The sequence below is a fragment of the Notolepis coatsorum genome (assembly GCF_963971535.1).
Source record: "Notolepis coatsorum genome assembly, chromosome: 7".
Classification (NCBI taxonomy): domain Eukaryota; kingdom Metazoa; phylum Chordata; class Actinopteri; order Aulopiformes; family Paralepididae; genus Notolepis; species Notolepis coatsorum.
Window position 1 is genome coordinate 35,904,022 of NC_140171.1, and position 10,000 is coordinate 35,914,021.

General features: G+C 46.7%; 1 protein-coding gene across 1 annotated transcript in view; it reads left to right on the forward strand.

The window, feature by feature from the left end:
* Positions 1-3,622: 3,622 nt before the first annotated feature.
* Positions 3,623-10,000, forward strand: part of LOC311231625 (amyloid beta precursor protein binding family B member 2-like) — a 123,109-nt gene continuing 116,731 nt past the window's right edge. The window contains 1 exon segment of the mRNA XM_084318255.1: positions 3,623-3,732. The gene's annotated coding sequence lies outside the window, so the exon portion shown is untranslated.

Consider the following 10,000-nt stretch of genomic DNA (forward strand, 5'->3'; position numbering starts at 1 on the left):
TGTCAACATTTCAAAGAGTCTATATCTTTCATAGCAACTCTTGGAATATTGCACACACATTATAATGATACAGACATGATTGGATTGTTGTGTTGTGTTGGAGTTGTGTCTGACAATACAAATGAACTACAACTAGAAGGATTACTGTATTACAGTAACAAGCTGTAATGACTGAGCCATACAACTATATGTCTGTAGTGATGTCTATGTATGGGTTATAGTGTGGAATAACTCTTCTCAAAGAAGACTGTGGAAGATAATGGAAAGGATAATATATGCTTAGTGGCTTGAGCATCAGTTGATATGAGCTTATTATTCGGTTTTAAGCTTTAGTGTATTTAGGCAGCTGTAGTGCAAAATATTTAATAATGATCTGAGTGTAGGCTTCACGGCTAGCTATATTTATATCTATTACAGAGCGGTAACACTATCAGAGAGCAGTTATGTGACACTTTTCTAATGTCATACCCAGACATTCAGGGACATTTGGGCAATAGACATTTGAGAAATGGACTTTTGAGCAATGGGACATTTGACATTTGAGCTATGGGACATTTGAGCACATTGAAGAGAATACATCTTTTGGACATTTGAAGACAATAAATTGTCTTGAATAATAATAGGCCCCTATTTCCTGAAATCTAGTCGTCTAACCATCTGCATTCTGTAAGGTGTACAGTCACATAGTGGCAGTGCAGTCACAAGCACAGAACAATGTCTACTCATGGAAAGGCCATAGACTACACTTGTCCCTGCATTTGCGTGATATTTACTTTGCCAGAAATAAAACGTTGCAGGCTGGGATCATGCAGAGCATGTGGACACTTTGCCAAGGGAATTTCCGTCCACAATGCACACACTTCAAAACGCATTTGGTGTCATTTATGGCCTCTAGTCTTTAAGGAGAATCTAGCTTTAAAAAAAAATTATATATTGTAGTGATTGTTAATTGTACATAATTCACCCACGGAGCTATTGTTAGGAACAAGAGTTCCGCCCGGACATTATATGAGGTGGCACTACCTGCCACCACGAGTGAGTCTTCTGCACGCAACGTAGCCGTAGCATGTTGTATTTGTGTACTGAATAAATGCTGTTCGCTCTAACTCGAGCTACCGTCTCCGACTCCCATCTCTCGGCACTACACTGGTGACCCTGACGTTGGTCTCGCTGAAGTATCAGGGACCGAACCGAACATGGCAAACGATGCCGTTATTATTCGATTGCCGGAGTTTTGGGAGCATTCTGCGGCGGCGTGGTTCGCGCAAACAGAGGCGCAGTTCGCCCTACGAGGGGTTGACGACGACGGCGCGCGATATTACCACGTCGTCTCGAGCCTCGGGAGCACTACAGCGGCGAGGACGGTAGGCTTCATAACAGCTCCGCCTGCACGGAATAAATATGAGGCGTTTAAGACGCACCTACTCAGAATTTTTGAGTTGTCGCCGTCTGAGCGGGCCCGACGCTTGCTGGATATACGTGGCTTGGGAGACAGCAAGCCGTCGGCGCATATGGAGATGATGCTGAACCTGCTGGGCGCCGAGCAGCCGAACTTTTTATTTAAAGAGCTGTTCCTCAGACACATGCCGCCACGGGTACAGACGGCACTAGCCAATACAAACATTGTGGATCCCCGTGCTCTGGCAGAGGAGGCAGATCGGTTCTACCTGGCCACTCGACACTTTACCCCAGGGCTAATAGCCTCGACTCGCGGTTACACGCCGCAGGGGGGAGGGGCGAGGAAGAACAGGAGCAGCGCTGCCGCAGGCCTGTGTTTTTACCACGCACGTTTCGGCGCCAGGGCGACAAGATGCCGTTCCCCTTGCACTTTCGGCATAACGCAGAAACGCAGACACCTGCGCCCAGTAGCAGCGGTGAGCGCAGGTATGTCGAACCGGCTGCTTTTCATTAGAGACACACTCTCCGGTTGCAAATTCCTCTGCGACACCGGAGCTCAGAGGAGCGTCCTGCCAGCTACGAAAGAGGACACCGCCGGCGATAATAGAGGTCCACGCCTGACGACCGCCAACGATACCCCTATCCGCACCTACGGTACAAGGACCGTGGAACTGTGTTTTGGGGGCCAGCGGTTCACGTGGGACTGCATCACGGCCGACATTTCGTTCCCACTTCTCGGGGCAGATTTCCTGGGTGCACACGGTCTCCTCGTGGACATTAGACATGGCCGCCTAATAAATGCACAGACACGGGCTTCGTTGGCATGTGTCCGCGATGAGGCGACATACGGCGGCCTTCTTACAGCTTTCACCGACCACGAACCCCTCACAACGTCTGAGTCAAAGGTGGCGGAGCCATGGTCGGCACGACAAGAGCTCACGTACGATTCCGAGGGCGCCGCGGGACACGTCGCCGAGAAGCCCAACGTCGTCATCGGAGCTGTACAGCCGGACCTCGACTACGTCGGCAGGGGCTCGGAACAGGCCTCCGACCACGACATCCAGGCCCTCGGGACTGCAGATTCCAGTCTACGCCTGGAGGACGTCGCGATTGGTCACTCGGGTCCGACGCTGCTGAATGACCTATCCACCGGACACCCTAGCCCACAGGCCCCTGGGGACTGGCGAAGGCTCGCCTTTGAGGTGGGGTACAACCACCACAAGATGGAACCCGCCCACGGAGACATTTCCCAGCCCGTAGAGCTGGCCCTCTCCCCCCGCCGAAGCCGTCCGCCGCTACCCCGGGACCCGCCAACGACGGAGCCGCCGTTGGCCTCGTCGACGTCTGTGCCCCCGGGTGTCGGGGAGGACACGGGCGCTTGCGCCGCCCCTACCTCCCCGCCCCTGGCTTTCCGCACTCACCGTGGCCGGTTCATGCCCCCGGGCGCCGTGGAGGGCGCAATCGCTTGCACCGCGCCCCGGGTTGTCCGCTCACGCCGCGGCCGGGTCGTTGTCTCTCCCCGCCGTGGAGATTTTGACCATGGTTGAATTCTGGGGGGGCTTGTGTAGTGATTGTTAATTGTACATAATTCACCCACGGAGCTATTGTTAGGAACAAGAGTTCCGCCCGGACATTATATGAGGTGGCACTACCTGCCACCACGAGTGAGTCTTCTGCACGCAACGTAGCCGTAGCATGTTGTATTTGTGTACTGAATAAATGCTGTTCGCTCTAACTCGAGCTACCGTCTCCGACTCCCATCTCTCGGCACTACAATATATTTTTAATGTTTTTACTTACAGTAGCCTATATGATAACTTTTTTTTTTTATTATAGGGCTGCCCCTCAACACACACACACAGTCACACACACACACACACACACACACACGTACGCACACACACGCACACACACACACACACACACACACACACACAGGGGGCTGGGGGGAGTGAGCCAGCTCCACCCCACGACGACTCGAGTCGAGCAGGTTAATAAAATGAACAGTTTTGAAAGAAAATAGGAATGTCATTATTGCATTATACTGTAGAGTCTAGTTGATCATATTCATTTTGACAACAACAAAATAACTACAACGTTATTATACAGTGCGCCGCGCAAAAGCGATTTCCCGAGAGACCAGCACTGGGAGGGAGGGAGGGAGAGAGGAGCGTTTGCTTCCGGAGCAGCAGCGTAGCTCCGTCCCCCACAGAGAGAGAGAGAGAGAGAGAGAGAGCAGCGGCATCTGGAAGGGAGGGAGGAGGAGAAACAAGCGGAGAGAGAAGGAGGGGAGGAAAAAACAGAAGCGCAGCAGCGAGGACGTGAACACGGGAGGTGAGTGATGATGCGGTATGCCAAGAATTTCACTTGAATAATAAGGGCAGCTGGCTGTCACACCGTTGCCGTTTTGTCATACCTCAGATCATGAGATAAGTGTGGGCGATTAGAGTAACTTTTCATATTATTTCGGGCGACGCGTCGCTTCATCGGTATGATCGGGGGCCCGTTGTGTTGCAGAGTCGGGAGGTAAAGGAGGGGAAGAGCAGGGGAGACTGCGGCGACACATGATGCTGTCCGTGCGGGATCCAGCGTCTCTTCCCTTGGTTTGTTATTAATACCATATTTAATGCGTTTCTCTGTCTCTCATGTCATGGACGTGATCGGGTGCATCATGGACACACTGGAGCCTCCTCTACCTGCAGGGGACGTTTCCACAACATGCACGTTGTTGTAACAATCTGTAGCACTAGCCAGCTAAGTGACCACTGCTGATCGCTCTGCCGTGAGCCACTCGGCTATTCATGGTCTTTTGAGGCATTGATTGTAGCCTAATACTGTCCTACGGGTGGACGATGTGACAGAGTAAACGTTGAATGAACAGCTGAAGTAACACCCGAAAAAAACGAAACGAGACGTGAGAACTGTAGCTTGTCTTTTAAAAATGTCGCGATTTGAATGCAGCTTTATTTTCGCTCCTTGATCTGCAGCGGTGGTCATTGTTATAGGCTTTCTTTACCTGAGATGCTCAGAGATTACTGTAACACAAGCAACGGTTTAATTCGTTGACATACTGGCCTTATTATAGCCTAACCTAGTAGATCCATTCGTACAGAGTACAGAAAGTGGCCATGCCTATAACAGCAGAGAGACAGCGACAGATAGAAGCCTTCCAGTTGGCGTCGGGTGGGGGTGGGGGGGGGGGCAACTTGGATGCAAAAGGTAGGCCAGGTCAGCAGCATCTTCCAGTCACATCATCCATCGGTTCCCCTTTTAAGATCTCTTATTCCAACCCCCATCACTGGCTATGTTGTCCTATAGCTCTCAATCGAGAGCCACGGTGTTGAACTCATAATGGGGTTCATTGTGAAACCAACAGCGACACACAGGGGAGTATTCTCTTGAGTGGGTTGGGGCGAGGTTGTACCACCGATGACCTATATATATATATATAGGGGTTGTACGGCCCAGGGCACGAGAGGCTGATGCTGGGCCGCGGTCCGGGGCTTGTGTCGGTGCATGCATGATGCTGATGGCCGGGCCTCCTTAGCTAATTGTTTCCAGCCTTGGTGAAGTCATTTCTGCCAGGCCGTGAGAGAATAGCCTTCTTCTTCTGCCTGTTTATGTTTCACAATTTAAGTCATGATGTAGGGAATTAAGAAAATAATTCCACCAACTAACTTTCCTGTTTTGGGGAGGCAGAGCTTGTTTTCAGATATGTTGTGTGTGATTGCACACCATTTAAATATTTTTTAAACACATAACATGGAAGAAGAGACACTGAAAGGAAAAGAAACAAGAGGAAAAAAGCAAACGACACGAGCAGGCAGCTGTGCTAAATAGAGGCCCAAGGCTTACCTCTATAAACAAACACGGAACATTAAGTACATGTAACTTACATCTTTAAGGTGGGAGGTTTATAGCTTTGTCAGCTTTAAATAAACTCCAAATTCCTTTGAGTAGCCACAACTTGTGAGTCTCAGTTTTTCAAGTTTGATGATTCATTCACGTCTTGTACCAAATGAATATGATTGCATCTGAAAGGTAGAGAAAGAAAGGGGAATAAAACAAGAACAATAGTTTGACTTGTGAGATTCAAACACATTCATGTTCAGTGACTCAACGTTTCATGACGTCTGGGTTTGCTGCTAGTTGTGTAATAAGAGTGAAACAGACTGTATCCAATATGAGCGGGTCTGGAGGCAGAAGGAGCCGTCTGCTTGTTGATGATAACATCCAGGACCAGAGGACCTGGCTGCTGTCTTTGGACTCTCTCTCTCTCTCTCTCTCTCTCTCTCTCTCTCTCTCTCTCTCTCTCTCTCTCTCTCTCTCTCTCGCTCTCTCTTTCTTCCCCTCTGGTGAGCTGCTGCTCCTCACCTAGCGACACTCGTGCTCTCAGATGCATTTTTCCATCTAGAGTTTGTGAGTGTGTGTCTCTCTCTCTCTCTCTCTCTCTCTCTCTCTCTCTCTCTCTCTCTCTCTCTCTCTCTCTCTCTCTCTCTCTCTCTCTCTCTCTCTCTCTCTCTATATGGTGTGTCCATATAGACTGTTGTATAGTAGAGCTGAACACAATACTGTCTGCAGGTATTTATTAGGGGTGGGAAAAAATCGATACAGCATAGTTTTGGTGGCAATATACTGTATCGTGGAATTGATTGATTGATTGATTTAAAACTTTATTAACAGATTGCAGAATGGGTACAGTACAGTACAGCTCAATACATACAATTGTTAAGGGGATGCAGACCAGAGAAAGACTTTCGTCTTGTTTACATCAGGGTCCCCCATTTTCAATTCATCGAATGGAAGCGGACATGACCCGTTAGCCTAGGCATTGTTTGTTTGTTTTTGTTTTTGTTTGTTTGTTTATTAACACAGTTAAACAGAAGTAAAAACAATACATAATAAGTTATAACGATTGTGAAGGAGAAGTTAGAAGCCTAGAGGCTTATCAAGAACTTCCCCTATTTTATAAAATCAAACATACAAAAATACAAAAATATGCATATTATAAAATACCAGAATACATTAAAAAGATTTGTGTTAATACAAACATACATACACACAGTACATACATGCATATACTGTGTACATAATAATATATAACAACCCACCCACCTGCCTACAAACCTACCCACCCACATAACCAAATGCATACCTACATGTATGACCTATTATCTATCTACTACTTTTGGATGAGAATTTCTTTGTAGTTTGCTTTAAAAATAAGCAGAGATGGAGATTTCCTCAGCATAGGATCAGCTGCATTCCAAAGATTGGACCCTCTATACCTCACTGAGAACTGCCTAAGTGAAGTACCACAATAAGGTATAAGGTACCTGGACTGACGTGTAGCATATGAATGAACATCTGAATTAAAAGAAAAAAAACTATTAAAACCATTTGGTAGATTGTGATCATGAATGCATTTGTACAAAAATATACATATCTGTAAAGAATTAACCTCAGACACAGTCAGAATGTTTAGTTTCTTGAAAAGCCTAGGCATTGTCCAACTAACACCTCTCCCGAAGGCTAACCGGTCACGTCCGCTTCCATTCATTGTGCTAAGCTAGGCTAACATGCAGCCAGATAGCTTTCTACAAACACACAGAGAGGAAACTGGTATCTATCTTCTTGTCTCTCTCTGGAGAAGATGATAACCTAATTTCCCAAAATGTTGGCATGTTCCTTTAAAGGAAAAATGTGTGTCGAAATACCATTATGAATTGAGTGTTGTGATGCTGCAGGGATGCCTACAAATTGCATTCTAATATTCTAATAACATCTTTGTTTTGGTACAGATCCCTGCAGAAATCTCACCATGATCATTTGAACCCTTTCACTGCCACACTACAAAGGGTTAACCCTTTCACTACCACACTACAGACGGTTAACCTTTCACTACCACACTACCGAAGGGTAACCTTTCACTACCACACTACCGAAGGGTAACCTTTCACTACCACACTACCGAATGTTAACCTTTCACTACCACACTACCGAATGTTAACCTTTCACTACCACACTACAGACGGTTAACCTTTCACTACCACACTACCGAATGTTAACCTTTCACTACCACACTACAGACGGTTAACCTTTCACTACCACACTACCGAATGTTAACCTTTCACTACCACACTACCGAAGGGTAACCTTTCACTACCACACTACCGAAGGGTAACCTTTCACTACCACACTACAGACGGTTAACCTTTCACTACCACACTACAGACGGTTAACCTTTCACTACCACACTACAGACGGTTAACCTTTCACTACCACACTACCGAAGGGTAACCTTTCACTACCACACTACCGAAGGGTAACCTTTCACTACCACACTACCGAATGTTAACCTTTCACTACCACACTACAGATGGTTAACCTTTCACTACCACACTACCGAATGTTAACCTTTCACTACCACACTACAGATGGTTAACCTTTCACTACCACACTACAGACGGTTAACCTTTCACTACCACACTACCGAAGGGTAACCTTTCACTACCACACTACAGACGGTTAACCTTTCACTACCACACTACAGACGGTTAACCTTTCACTACCACACTACAGACGGTTAACCTTTCACTACCACACTACAGACGGTTAACCTTTCACTACCACACTACAGAAGGTTAACCGAAAAATGACATGACAGTGTATTATCATTCCTTCTAATATCGTGAATTATGTCGCGTTTTCGATATCAGTCAAAATAATCACAATTAGTTATTCTTTCAAAATCTTTCAGCTCTACTGTAGGGTTTATACCTTATATACCGTGGTGCTGGTTTGGGGAGTTTATTAGTGTTGCCCACAGTGACTGACTGACCAATGCTGAAATGGTGCACAGTCATTCTCCCTCCCTCTCTCGCTCCCTTCCCACCCCCTGCTCAGACCCTCCCACCCAACCCCTGGTCTGCAGTGTGTGTGTGTGTTTGTGTGTGTGTGTGTGAGAGAGAGAGAGAGAGAGAGAGAGAGAGAGAGAGAGAGAGAGAGAGAGAGAGAGAGAGAGAGAGAGAGACTTCAGAGAGATGATGTAATTTCTAATTGCGGAGGGCTCTTGGGTTGTACCTTAGTTATTTTATATCTGGGGTCTCTCCCACCTTTTTCCTCTAATCTCTCTTTCCCACTCTCCATCTAATTTCTCTCCTCTCATCCTCTCTCTCTCTCTCATCCTCTCTCTCTCTCTCTCCTCTCTCTCTCTCTCTCTCTCTCTCTCTCTCTCTCTCTCTCTCGCTCTCTCTCTCTCTCTCTCTCTCTCATCCTCTCATCCTCTCATCCTCTCTCTCTCTCTCTCTCTCTCTCTCTCTCTCTCTCTCTCTCTCTCTCTCTCTCTCTCTCTCTCTCTCTCCGTCTTTTGGTCTTGCATTTCTGTTTGAAAACAGGACTTGCTGACTGTGGAAAAAGTGACTCAGAACATTTGCTGGGTCAAGTTCTGCAGACTGTGCTTGTGAGTGTGTTTGTTTGTGTTCTGCAGTGTCGTAACACTCAAGAGATTACTGTACCTCTTCGTGTTAAGGAAGGGATTGTCACCACTCTCTGAGAATTTATATATAATACACACACACATAGGCAGTGCACAGGGACAGATATAGCTGTCAGCATGTGACTCTGCAAGCACGTCAGACCCCTAAAATACCCCTCATATCCTAGATACCCTCAAAACATCCCTCTATATCCTTGATACTCCGAAAACATCCCTCCATATCATAGATACCCCCCAGAATACCCCTCCATATCATATACCCCTCCATAAGATACCCCCCAAATACCCCATCCTTATCTACATAACCTCAAAACACCCCTTCATATTCTAGATACCCCCGAAATACCGCTTGGTCCGCTTCATATCCTATATACCCCCAAAATACACCTCCTTATCATAGATACCCTCAAAATTCCCCTCCATAGGGCTGGGCGATAAAACGATAACGATAACTATCGCGATAAATTATTTCCTCGAAATAAACATGAAACGTGGTCGCAAAGTTTCGATATATCGATTTTCCAAGCTTGGCTCCGTTCAGCCTCGGCTCAGCACACTCACTAACAACAACCAGCGTTACGTGATGACGTACTTACGCACAACAGCTAACAACCAATCAGTGAAGGAGATGGCCGAGACCCGGAAGGAGGTAGGACTCACTCAACAACAAGGCTTGCTAGGCTAATTAGCTTGCACGGCACTGTTTTATATATTTACGTGCCGAGTATGTGTGTGTTTTGAATTCTGAGGCCACGTTTATGGTAGTGTGGGATATACAGTGGACGTCGTTTCAATATATTGTGGCGGAAGAGAGTATTTTAGTGTCATATTTAGCACATTGTCATGGAATACAGCGCTTAGAACCAACAGGTTGGCTAGGATAACTAGCTTGCACGGCACTGTTTTATATATTTACGTGCCGAGTATGTGTGTGTTTTGAATTCTGAGGCCACGTTTATGGTAGTGTGGGATATACAGTGGACGTCGTTTCAATATATTGTGGCGGAAGAGAGTATTTTAGTGTCATATTTATTGTCATGAGATACTCCGCTTGTCGGCTAACGTGCGCAGACTGATGACGACATCAACTCGACTTGAGACATT